General features: G+C 41.9%; 1 protein-coding gene across 5 annotated transcripts in view; it reads left to right on the forward strand.

Moving 5' to 3' along the window:
* Positions 1-11,853, forward strand: part of nfe2l1b (nfe2 like bZIP transcription factor 1b) — a 36,214-nt gene that overhangs the window by 19,827 nt on the left and 4,534 nt on the right. The gene's annotated exons all lie outside the window — the stretch shown is intronic.

Here is an 11,853-nt window from a genome sequence, read left to right on the forward strand (position 1 = left end):
AGGGTACCTGGTGTCTGAATTACAGGTACCCCACGCACAGCGTTTCACCATCAGATATTAGGTAGATAATAACATATAAACTGAACTCTTCACAGTGGTTTCGATCACACAACAAGGACATGCCATAGTGGACCTATTGCTATACCTATGCATTAAAAACATGTATTAATACATTTCCATAATTGGCCATTGAAATAAGCCCTATCTCCTTTCATATCTCATGAGCCGTTTATCAAAGAGGTGTCAATGAACTCAGTACAGACTACTACTTTCATTGGTATGCGTAGTAGCTGTCGCCTGGTGGAGATGTGTGCTTTACTGAGCGCACCTTTCTAGTTAACGATGCATGGTTTCAACTTGATAACAAAATGTTTACAGGGACCACCACGTTTCATTTCCTGTCAGTTGTTGATATTAGCAAACTCATTCAACAGCAGCTATTCCCTAGCAATGCAATTCCACTGAAACTGTCTACATAGAAGGACTAAATGTTTGTTTTTTCTTTTCACAGACATGCAAACAGACCCTATTGACTTCCACTAGCATTTTCTAACTTTCTTCTTCCAATATCTAAAAACACTGGTGTCTATGCTTTAGATGGATTGTAATGATGACTTCCAATTTGTCGGACTGATGCTGCATTCGATTATAACTCTGAGGTCGTAAATTCCAACTTCCTGATAGGACAAATGTAGCAACAACATCGGGAATTACCCGCAAAAAACTAAAACAAAAGGCTGGCTGCCACAAAACACAAGTCACATCTAGAGACCTCAAAACCTACTCTAGCGAGGCCTTCAACCTTGAACTGGAGAGTCTGGACTGGTCAGATGAACTCAATGGTACACTGGCTGAAGAAACATGGCTTGGTTTCAAAACCAAATTCTCAACAATACTAAACGACATGGCCCCCCTAAGAACCACCAGGGTAAAAAATCGCGCGGAGCCGTGGATGCACTCCGAAATACTGGCCGCTATGAAAACCAGAGACAAAAAATGCTCTGAGTTTCGTAAAAGTCAGTCAAAGCTTACTAAAAGCACGAGCAGTGAACTCCAAGCCCACGTGACTGAACTCAAACTAGAAAGAAACAGACTAAGAAACGACGTAAACTCCATGATCAAAACTGCAAAAAAGAATTTCATCAATGACAAAACTGAGGAAAACAAAAACAAACCACGTGAACTTTGGAAATTACTCAATAATCAACTAGGATGCAGTAAAAAACTTAAAACCAGATTCTCAAACATAAACATAAAAACGGACAACACGCTCATCACAGACAAGCTGGATGTAGCCAATTACTTAAACATTTTCTTCACAAACATAGCCACAACACTGGTAAACAAACTACCCTCCCACTCAGGGCTTTATGGGGTAGAACACATAGTAGCTTACTACAAAAACCTAGGGGTCCGCAAGGACGACTTCAAGCTGGAAATGGTAACAACAGATGAGGTACTCAATAAACTGAGCGCCCTCCAACCTAACAAGGCCACTGGCCATGACAACATCCCCTCCAAATTCCTCAGAGACTCAGCAGCCGCCATCACCCCAATCATCACACACATAATAAACCTCTCCATAAAACAGGGACACGTCCCCAAGGACTTCAAAATTGCGAGGGTGACCCCTCTGCACAAAAAGGGCAGCAAATTAGACCCAGGCAACTACCGCCCTGTTTCTATTCTTACTTCCATCTCGAAAGTCATGGAAAAAATTGTCTACGAACAGGTCGAAAAGTACCTAGTGGAAAAAAATCTAATCTACGAATTCCAATCTGGCTTCAGAACATCCCACTCCACTGACACATGCCTTCTCTATTTGAATGACCACATCAAACAAGAGGTGGACGCAGGCAAATACTGCGGCATGGTCATGCTGGACCTACAAAAGGCCTTTGACACGGTCAATCACTCCATTCTGATTGACAAGCTAAAAGCAATTGGTTTTGATAGTCTATCAGTGAGCTGGATGCAATCCTACCTTGAGGGGAGGGAACAGATGGTGGAGGTAAACGGTACCCTATCCCCCCCCCTCACAGTGAGCTGTGGTGTTCCACAAGGAAGCATACTAGGACCGCTACTGTTCCTAATTTATGCAAATGACATGTCGTCAGCTTGTGACTGCAACTTGTTCCTGTTTGCGGACGACTCAGCCCTGCTGGTCTCTGACAAGAACAAGTTACAGGTTGAAAAAACCCTCAGCTCGGAACTAGGCAGAATCTGCATATGGCTCGCTGATAACAAACTATCATTACACATGGGCAAAACAGAGTCCATTCTCTTCGGTTCAAATAACAAACTCAGCAAGACCGACGGCTTCTCAGTTACAGTGGGTGACAATATTGTAACAAGGAAAGATGAAATTACCTACCTGGGTTCCATCCTAGAGGCTAATCTCTCCTGTGACAAAATGGCATCCAATGTAATAAAAAAAGTCAACCAACAAACTCGATTCTTGTACCGGATCTCCTCTCTGGTAAACAAGAATACCCTGAAGACTCTGGCAGGAGCACTCATTCAGGGGTACTACGACTATGCTTGCACCTCATGGTACCAAAGCACCTCAAAGGCGCTAAAAACAAAATTACAAACATCTCAAAACAAACTGGTCAGACTACTGCTTGACCTTACTCCTAGAACCCACCTCACCCCTGCCCACTTTGACAACCTAGGATGGCTTAGAGTAGACGACAGAGTACAGCAACTTGCAATGGGCCTGGTCTACAAGATACACTACACGACCAAGGTACCCATGTACATGTCAAAATACTTCCCAAAGGTCAGTGAATACCACGATCACAACACCAGAGGGAGCTCCACAAATCATGTTAAACCCAGATTCGGCTCAAATAAGGGACTAAACACGTTTCGCAATTATACCACATCAATGTGGAACGCCCTACCCAAAGCTGTAGAGGAATGTGGATCACTACCCACTTTCAAAACCTCTCTCAAGGGACACCTACGGGAGACTGCAATTCAACACTGGCCCCTGTAAATATCCTAACCCAACCCCCTCCAATGTACAGTAATTTACCTAGTATGGTTTTGTCAATAGTCCAATGTACAATTTTGTTTGTTTGTACAGTGTCTCCCCCCCCCCCCCCCTCAATGTACAGTTTTGCTTGTTTATACAGTGTGCCCCCCCCCCCAACCACCTCCAATGTAAATTACCCAGTATGGTTGTCAATATCCCAACGTACCCAACCCCCCCCACCCAACCTCCTCCAATGTACAGTTTCTACGTCAAATGTATATACTCCCTTTTCTTGACTCCTTCTGTATCACAAACAGTACTGTATTTGCAAATCTGGTATGTCATAAATGTATAGATGTAGCAGTACTGACTATCTGTATGTCATGTATGTCATATATGTCCTGATGAATTGAAAATGGGGGACCCTGATGTAAACAAGACGAAAGTCTTTCTCTGGTCTGCATCCCCTTAAAGGGGAACTCCAACATTTTGGGAAATTAGCTTATTTAACATCTTCCCTGGAGTTAGACAAGAAGATACATACCTTTTTTGTCTCTGTGCGTGCATTTTAGCTTTGGGAATAGACGCTCCGTTAGCATAGCTTAGCTTCATCACTGGAAGTGAGGCAGGACAGTAGCCTTACAGTGCCTTACAGTGTATTGCAAGGTCTGACATTGACCAAACTTGATATGCATGACCTTGGTGGGCTCTAGGTCAACTCCTGAAAAGGGGGTCAATGTCAGCCCTTGCAATCAAAAGTTAGGGGGCGCACTGAAATTATGGCAAGGGTTATTAGCCCCCTAACTTTTGATTGCAAAGTCTGACATTGACCCCCTTTTTAGGAGTTGACCTAGAGCCCACCAAGGTCATGCATATCAAGTTTGGTCAATGTCAGACCTTGCAATACACTGTAAGGCACTGTAAGGCTACTGTCCTGCCTCACTTCCAGTGATGAAGCTAAGCTATGCTAACGGAGCGTCTATTCCCAAAGCTAAAATGCACGCACAGAGACAAAAAAGCTATGTATCTTCTTGTCTAACTCCAGGGAAGATGTTAAATAAGCTAATTTCCCAAAATGTTGGAGTTCCCCTTTAACAATTGTGTGTATTGAGCTGTACTGTATTGTACCCATTCTGCAATCTGTTAATAAAGTTTTCAATCAATCAATCAATCAATTCCTAGTTGCAAACCCTGGTAGGATTTCTCAACCCCCAGTCCAAGCCTCAGCGTCATTTGATGTAATTTCAACATGGTCCCCCACATCGTATACGTTGAGGAAAAATATAAAATGTATAAGAGTGTGTGAATTTGCCCATTGCACTGTCAGACCACAAATACATCCTCCTTAAAGGTTCACTCAGTAAAATAACGTCCCGTGCCCCTAGATGGCGCTTTAACTCAACGCTGCTGAAGAACGAGGAATTCAACCTACAATTTAAGGAGAAGCTCATTGAATTCTTGCAGTTTAATGCTGGATCGGTACAGGACCCCAGAATTTTATGGAATTCGGTTAAGGGGTTTATTAGAAGTAACACCACTCTATTTGCTTCCAATCTCTGCAAGGGTCGTCTCTCCAAGTTGGTAGAATTGGAAGAGCTTCATAAAACAATGATGTCTTCTATGCAGCACAGCTACTCTAGCCGACTGGAGCTCCAAATTAAGGTGGTGAAAAAGGAGATTAACTCCATTTTAAGACAGCCTGAATTTCAAATGCACAGAACAAGACAACACTACTACTTTCATGGCTCTAGACCTAGTCACCTACTAGCTATGAAGATACGGGCCAGTGAACAATTTGCAGATATCCCTGCCATTAAGAACCAACAGGGGGAGATAACCACCAACCCCAACAAAATCAACTATACATTTTGCTCGTTTTATTCCAACCTGTACGAGTCAGAAGTGGTCTATGATCATACCAAGCTGGAGGACTATCTTAGTCAAATTAACTTACCACAAATCTCAGAGGATGACGCTAAACGGTTAGCTGAACCTATCACACTAGATGAGCTCAGGGAGGCGATTGCTGACATGCAGCGGGGCAAGGCTCCTGGTTGGGACGCCATTCCACCGGAACTCTATACTGCGTTCTGGGATGTACTCTGTCCCTTATTACTTTCAATGATTTTACACTCAGTCAAAGAGGGCAATCTTTCCAGGGATGTCAATATGGCACTTATATCTGTCCTACTCAAGAAAGATAAGGATCCCACCGAATGTGGCATCTATAGACCCTTAAGTCTCCTCGGAGCCGATCTCAAGCTATATGCTAAGGTGCTAGCCATCCCACTTCAAAAGCATATGACATCTCTAGTTAACCCCGATCAGACTGGCTTTATTTTTATTTTATTTTTTTAAATCTTTTTCCCCCTCCTTTTTCCTCAGTTTTTTATTTTATTTTTATTTTCAATGTTAGTCGTTATGCCAATTCCCAATCCCCTTCCTGGTCGCTGCGCACCTACCCCCTACGGTCGGTCTGGGAGAGTGGAGGCTATCCCATGCTTCCTCCGACACATGTGTAGCCAATCAACCGCTTCTTTTCACCTGGCAGCGCGGACTCTCACTGAGAGGGTGTAACGTGTGAAAGGATCACACTACCCCCCTTAGATCCATTTCCTCGCTGAGCAGGCGCCCCGACCGAACTGTAGGAGTCGCTGTTTACAACGATCAGGACCCACCCACCAGATTTCCCACCCCTAACACTGCCAATTGTGTTAGTATGAACGACCAGCCAAGCTGGTAGCAATGCCGAGAGCTGGGCTCGAACAGCCTTGCCCACTGCGCCACTTAGCCACCCCAGACTGGCTTTATAAGAGGCCGACTGGTCACGGATAATATCAGACTGTTACTGCACGTGATTGATGCCAGCAAGGATGTCGCAACCCCTACGGCTGTCATGTCCTTAGACGCGATGAAGGCCTTTGACAGATTGGAGTGGTCATATTTGTGGGCAGTCCTTAGAAGGATGGGGTTAGGTGAGGGGTTCATTCACATGATCAAAGTTCTCTACACAGGGCCTTTGGCCATGATCTTAACAGGGAAACTCTGCTCACCACTCTTCTCTGTCTCGCGCTCTTCTAGACAGGGTTGTCCTCTTAGTCCCGGACTCTTTGCTTTATCACTCGAACCTCTAGCTCAGTACATAAGACAATCCCAGATTATATCCCCTGTGTCAATTAAGGGCACACATCACCATATCAGCTTATACGCAGATGATGTACTCCTATTTATGCAGAACAGCGCCCTCTCTCTACCTCATCTTCTCCAAGTAATAGATGATTTTGGCAGTCTATCTGGATTTAAGATCAACTGGCCAAAATCAGCCTTCCTTCCACTCAATGAGACTGCGAAGGCAACCATCCTCCCAGCAAACATACTCATGGTAGAGCACTTTAAGTGTCTTGGGATTGAAATATTCCCCACTATTAAATTAACCAGACAGTAAAGTATAACTACTCCAGCTTGGGTGACAGGATTACGAATGATTTTAACAGGTGGTCCAAATAAAAAAAAACTCATTACAGGCCCGTGCCTCAATAATTAAGATGAATGTTTTACCCAGAATTTACTTTATCAGCTCCATGCTACCGTTATCTCCTCCTGTTGGTTACTGGCAAAAACTGCACTCTGCTGCATATAAATTTGTCTGGAACAACAAACGCCCACGCTTAAAGAGATCCACTGCACAGGAGTAAACTCGACAGGGTTTAGCATTTCCAGACTTCAAATATTATTTTCAAGCGTACTCTTTGAGACCTCATCACTTGGTTTAACGCTCATGCAGCCGTGTCCTGGCGACCATTGGAGGAGAAGATAGTGACCCCTTATAGACTTCAGGATATTGTGTATACCAACATTTCAATTAAGCAATGCAAATTACGATTTGGCCCTCTTATCACACATGTGATCCAGATTTGGCGTGACACCCAGAAAGCGTGTACTAACCGCCATAAATGGCACACGCACTCCCCTATATTTAATAACAATTTACTCCTTATTGGACGGCAACCTATTAGGTACCCTAGATGGGAAAATAAAGGCATCCATACATTGGGGGATATCTTCGATAACTCTGGTCTCCGCTCTTTCCAGGATCTATCCAACGGATATGATCTCCCCAGAACCTCCTTTTTCTTTTATTTACAAATGAGAGCAGCTCTGAAGACTCATGGCGTTCCATGGGACGTTCCACTAGAGCGACAACAGTTTCACAAATTCTTTTATGACAGGGAGACATCGAGAGGCTTCGTCTCTGACTTTTATTGGCACTTACTTATGTCCTCATATAAGGACCTACCCCTAGATACGATTTGGAGAAAGGATATCCCTGAGTTGGATATAGATTTTGATTGGGATGCAGTCTGGGAAAATATTAGGCTAGCATCACGCAACCCAGATCACCAACAGATTAATCAAAATTTTGTTCATAGGACTTATTTGACCCCCAGGCGATTGAACCTAATGGGTCTCAGACCTGACTCTCGATGTACCTTGTGTCCAAACGATGCCATTGGAACATATATGCATATGTACTGGGAGTGCCCTCCTGTTGAGATCTTCTGGGAAAATGTTACCTCTCAGCTATCAGAGATTTTCTCTTTGACCATACCGACCTTGCCTTCTGTATTATTGTTAAATGATGTTTCTCAATTGTCGACCTCTGTACATGTAAAGAGACTCATTTTGGCCGGCCTTACGGCCAGTGCCATTGTCCACTTGTTTTTTCTTTTTGTTTTTTTTCTTGTAATTTTAATTATGTATATTTTCTCTGCCCCCTTTGGCTGTGGGTCTGGTGGCCGCGGGCTCTGACTGGGGGGGCCGTGGTTCGGGGTCTCTGCGGGTCGAGGCATTAAAGGGGCGTGATGCTTTGGCCCGCGGGGCGCCGGACTCCGGGTCCTCCGGGGTTGGGGTTCGCGGCTGCCGGGCCTGGAGATGGAGGGGGCTCAGGAAGCCCGTTTTATAGTAAATGTTTTATTTTCCTTATACTTTGTGACACCTTGTTTTAACTGGTTATGTATGTAAATGTATAATCTGTCTAATTTATTGTCTAATCATTGTTGTGTTAGTTTATGTTGGATGTATTTTATGTATTATTGTTATTATTGTGTTGTGAGTTGTGTTGTTTCATGTTTGAAAAATGGAAAATAAAAAAGATTTGATCACAAAAAAAAGATTGTATGAATTTGTAAAGAATGTTTGATTTTCAACTTAGTATGCTTTCAGACCAATCAGCATACCAATATAACTTGGTGTTAAGTACAACACCAAGTTTAGCGTGAGCATCCATGTATTTTTCGACATTGTAAGTAACTCGGATCACACATCCAACCCTAAACGAACACAGCATGAGACCCACGTTTGACACTGGCCCATAATTTGAAAGAAAAGAGAGATTCGAAAATAATTCTGTATTCCGACAAACTACAATATAGTTTTCTAACTATAAACCATTTTCCTTGGTTACTTCATTGTGGATAGATAGACCTTTCGTGGTTTTACGTTTTCAAAATCTGAATGAAATTTCATAACGATGGGTTTGATATACCGGTGTGTCAACGCTGTACTGTCGCTCTATGGGATTAGTTGGAGCAGCATAACTATAGAACAAAACCCTCATGTTGGGACATAATTGGACCCCTATTACTTAATATGATTTTATACTCAGTCAAGGAGGGGAACTTTCATAAGAACGACAATATTGCACTCATAACAGTCCTCCTTAAAAAAGACAAAGACCCCACCGAGTGCGGTAGTTATAGACCCGTAAGCCTCCTCGGAACCGATATCAAACTGTTCTCTAAGGTATTAGCCATCAGACTTCAAAAACATATGACATCTTTAGTTCATCCGGATCAAACTGGCTTCATAAGAAACCGTTTGATCACTGACAACATAAGACGATTACTATACGTACTAGATGCCAGCACGGCCATGATTACAACAGGTATAATCACCTCCGGAATATTTCCGGTATCACGCTCTTCCAGACAGGGTTGCCCTCTTAGTCCCGGACTATTCGATTTATCACTAGAACCTTTAGCACAATATATAAGACAATCCCAACTCATAGAACCAATCGTAATCAAGAGCACACAACACAAAATTAGTCTATATGCGGACGACGTAATACTGTTCATGCAAAACCCTAACACCGCAATGCCTCACCTTCTCAAGTTGATTAATGACTTTGGCGACCTATCGGGATTTAAAATAAACTGGCCAAAGTCGGCTTTCCTTCCACTGAACGCCCCTGCAAAGAATACAAGTCTTCCAGAAGAAATACCAATGCTTAAACACTTTAGATCAGGGGTAGGCAACCCTAGGCACGCGTGCCTGCATAGGCACGCGGGGGCATTTGCATAGGCACAGGGGGCAGCAGTTTTAAAAAAATAAAAAATTCTCTGAAATATTATAGTGAAATATTTTGCACTGTTGTCGCATTTATCTTGTTGAAATCCTCCCACAGGTTCTTTTTACTACCACATATTTAATTGAGACCCTTTATTTGTTTATTATTTCAATTTAGCTGGAAATACGTTGCTACATCATTCAGTAACATTTGCAGAGCCTTATAACAAAAACATTATTACGGTCACCATTGTGACCAGTGGGATTAATCAACAAATTTTATTATTTATTTTTCTATTTCATTGAACATTGCACATGTTAAAAGCCATTTTTACTCAAAATGTGAGTATTACCAAGTCAACTTGTGTTCTTAAAACAATGACAATAAACATAGTTTTATTAGGTTGAAATAATGTGGTTGTGTACTTATTTTTCTGTTAGCTTATTATGGATTGAAAACTGAAAACCGTAATGCACAGTAACTGAACTCAATATTTTTAAGTTCTGGTAACTTATTATAATTGTTTTTTTACAGTGTAGTCTTGCGATCAATCAAAACTTATTTACACGATATACCTCACATTCACCCTCCATTCACATCCTGGTGTTCTCCTGGTGTTCTCCATTAGGCCTGTAGGTGGAGCTATAACAGCACACGTACAGTACACACACCGATGGTGTGTGATGTGTCCAAAAATGAATGGGCAAATGTGAGTGAAATGGTCGCACTGTATGTAGCTGTTTGTCTGCATTGCATCCCCCCCCCCCCCCAACTCAGATTTAGGGTTGATACAACCATCATAATAATATTGTTAATAATAACAATAACAATAATGATGTAATAATGTAAAAATTATCATTAAAAATACCTGATTATGAGAGAGAAAATGTACGATGCATGGAATATTGTTGAGGCACACTAGTTACAACTATATTTCAAACAGACACTCCATGTCAAAAAGGTTGCTGACCCCTGCTTTAGATGCTTGGGAGTTGAAGTATTCCCTACCATAAGCCAAACGGTGAAACACAATTACATAGAAATCCAAAATAAAATCAAATACGACCTTGACAGGTGGTCAAAACTTAAAAACTCAGTACAGGCACGGGTTTCAATAGTTAAGATGGATGTCTTACCTAGAATCAACTTCATCAGCTCAATGCTTCCATTACCCCCTCCAGATGGTTACTGGAAAAAATTACACTCTTCCGCATATACATTTATTTGGAATAACAAACCACGTATAAAAAGATCCACCGCACAGAGAAACAAAGCCGACGGAGGGATGGCAATTCCAAATTTTTTCCACTATTTTAAGGCGTACACTTTAAGACCACTGACAACCTGGTTTGAACCCCAAGCATCAGTATCCTGGAGAAATTTAGAAGTAAATATAGTAGCACCACAGAGACTGCAGGACATAGTATACACCAAAATATCAATTAAGCAATGCGAACTGAAATTTGGCCCCATAATTACACATGCGATCCGGATATGGCGTGAAACACAAAAAAAATATTCTAACCCACATAAATGGCATAATCATACTCCCTTATTCAATAACAATGCACTCCTGATTAGAAAACGACCTATAAGATTCCCTAGATGGGAAAAGCAAGGCATACATACATTAGGAGATGTTTTCAACAAACAGGGTATTTGTAGCTATGATGAAATAGAAAAAGAATTTAATCTCACCGGTTCCACATATCTTTTTTACGCACAATTATTGTTAACGGTGTTCCATTAAGGATACCAATTGCACACCACAGATACCACAAATTTTTCTATGAAAGAGAGACATCGAGAGGTTTTGTATCAGATTTTTATCATCAATTACTAACGGCCTCGTATGAAACCCTCCACCTAGACTCTATTTGGAGGAGGGATATACCAGACCTGGAAATAGATTTTCAGTGGCAAGAAGCCTGGGCAAATGTTCGACTTGCATCAAGGAACCTGGACCATCAACAAATCAATCTTAACTATATCCATAGGACATACTTGACTCCTATAAGACTGAACAGAATGGGTCTTAAACAAGACTCCAAATGCTCCTTATGTACAAATAGGGACGAGGGGACATTTATGCACATGTACTGGGACTGCCCACCAGTTAAGATATTCTGGAAAGAAGTGACCCAGCAATTATCAAATCTCTTAATTCTGAATATACCTGTACACCCCTCTGTATTACTGTTGAATGATGTTTTTGAGTATGCAGTACATCCACAGCTAAAGAGATTGGTTTTATCTGGTATTACAGTGGCTAAAAAACTGATAGCATCACAATGGATTCAACCGGAAAAAATGTGCCGAAAGGTCTGGATTCTTACTTATCTCGATGTGATTTATCTAGAAATATCTACAGCAAGAATTTTGGGTCTCAATGAATCCAAATTGACAATGTGGTTAGAAGTGGTGGAGAGAATAAAAGCTAGCATTTAATGGTAGTGTCTGGTTAAGAGCGAATAATAATGGATGGATTATCCATTGGGGGGTCCAGGGTGGGGGGTGCGAGCAA

The sequence above is a fragment of the Notolepis coatsorum genome (assembly GCF_963971535.1).
Source record: "Notolepis coatsorum genome assembly, chromosome: 10".
Lineage (NCBI taxonomy): Eukaryota > Metazoa > Chordata > Actinopteri > Aulopiformes > Paralepididae > Notolepis > Notolepis coatsorum.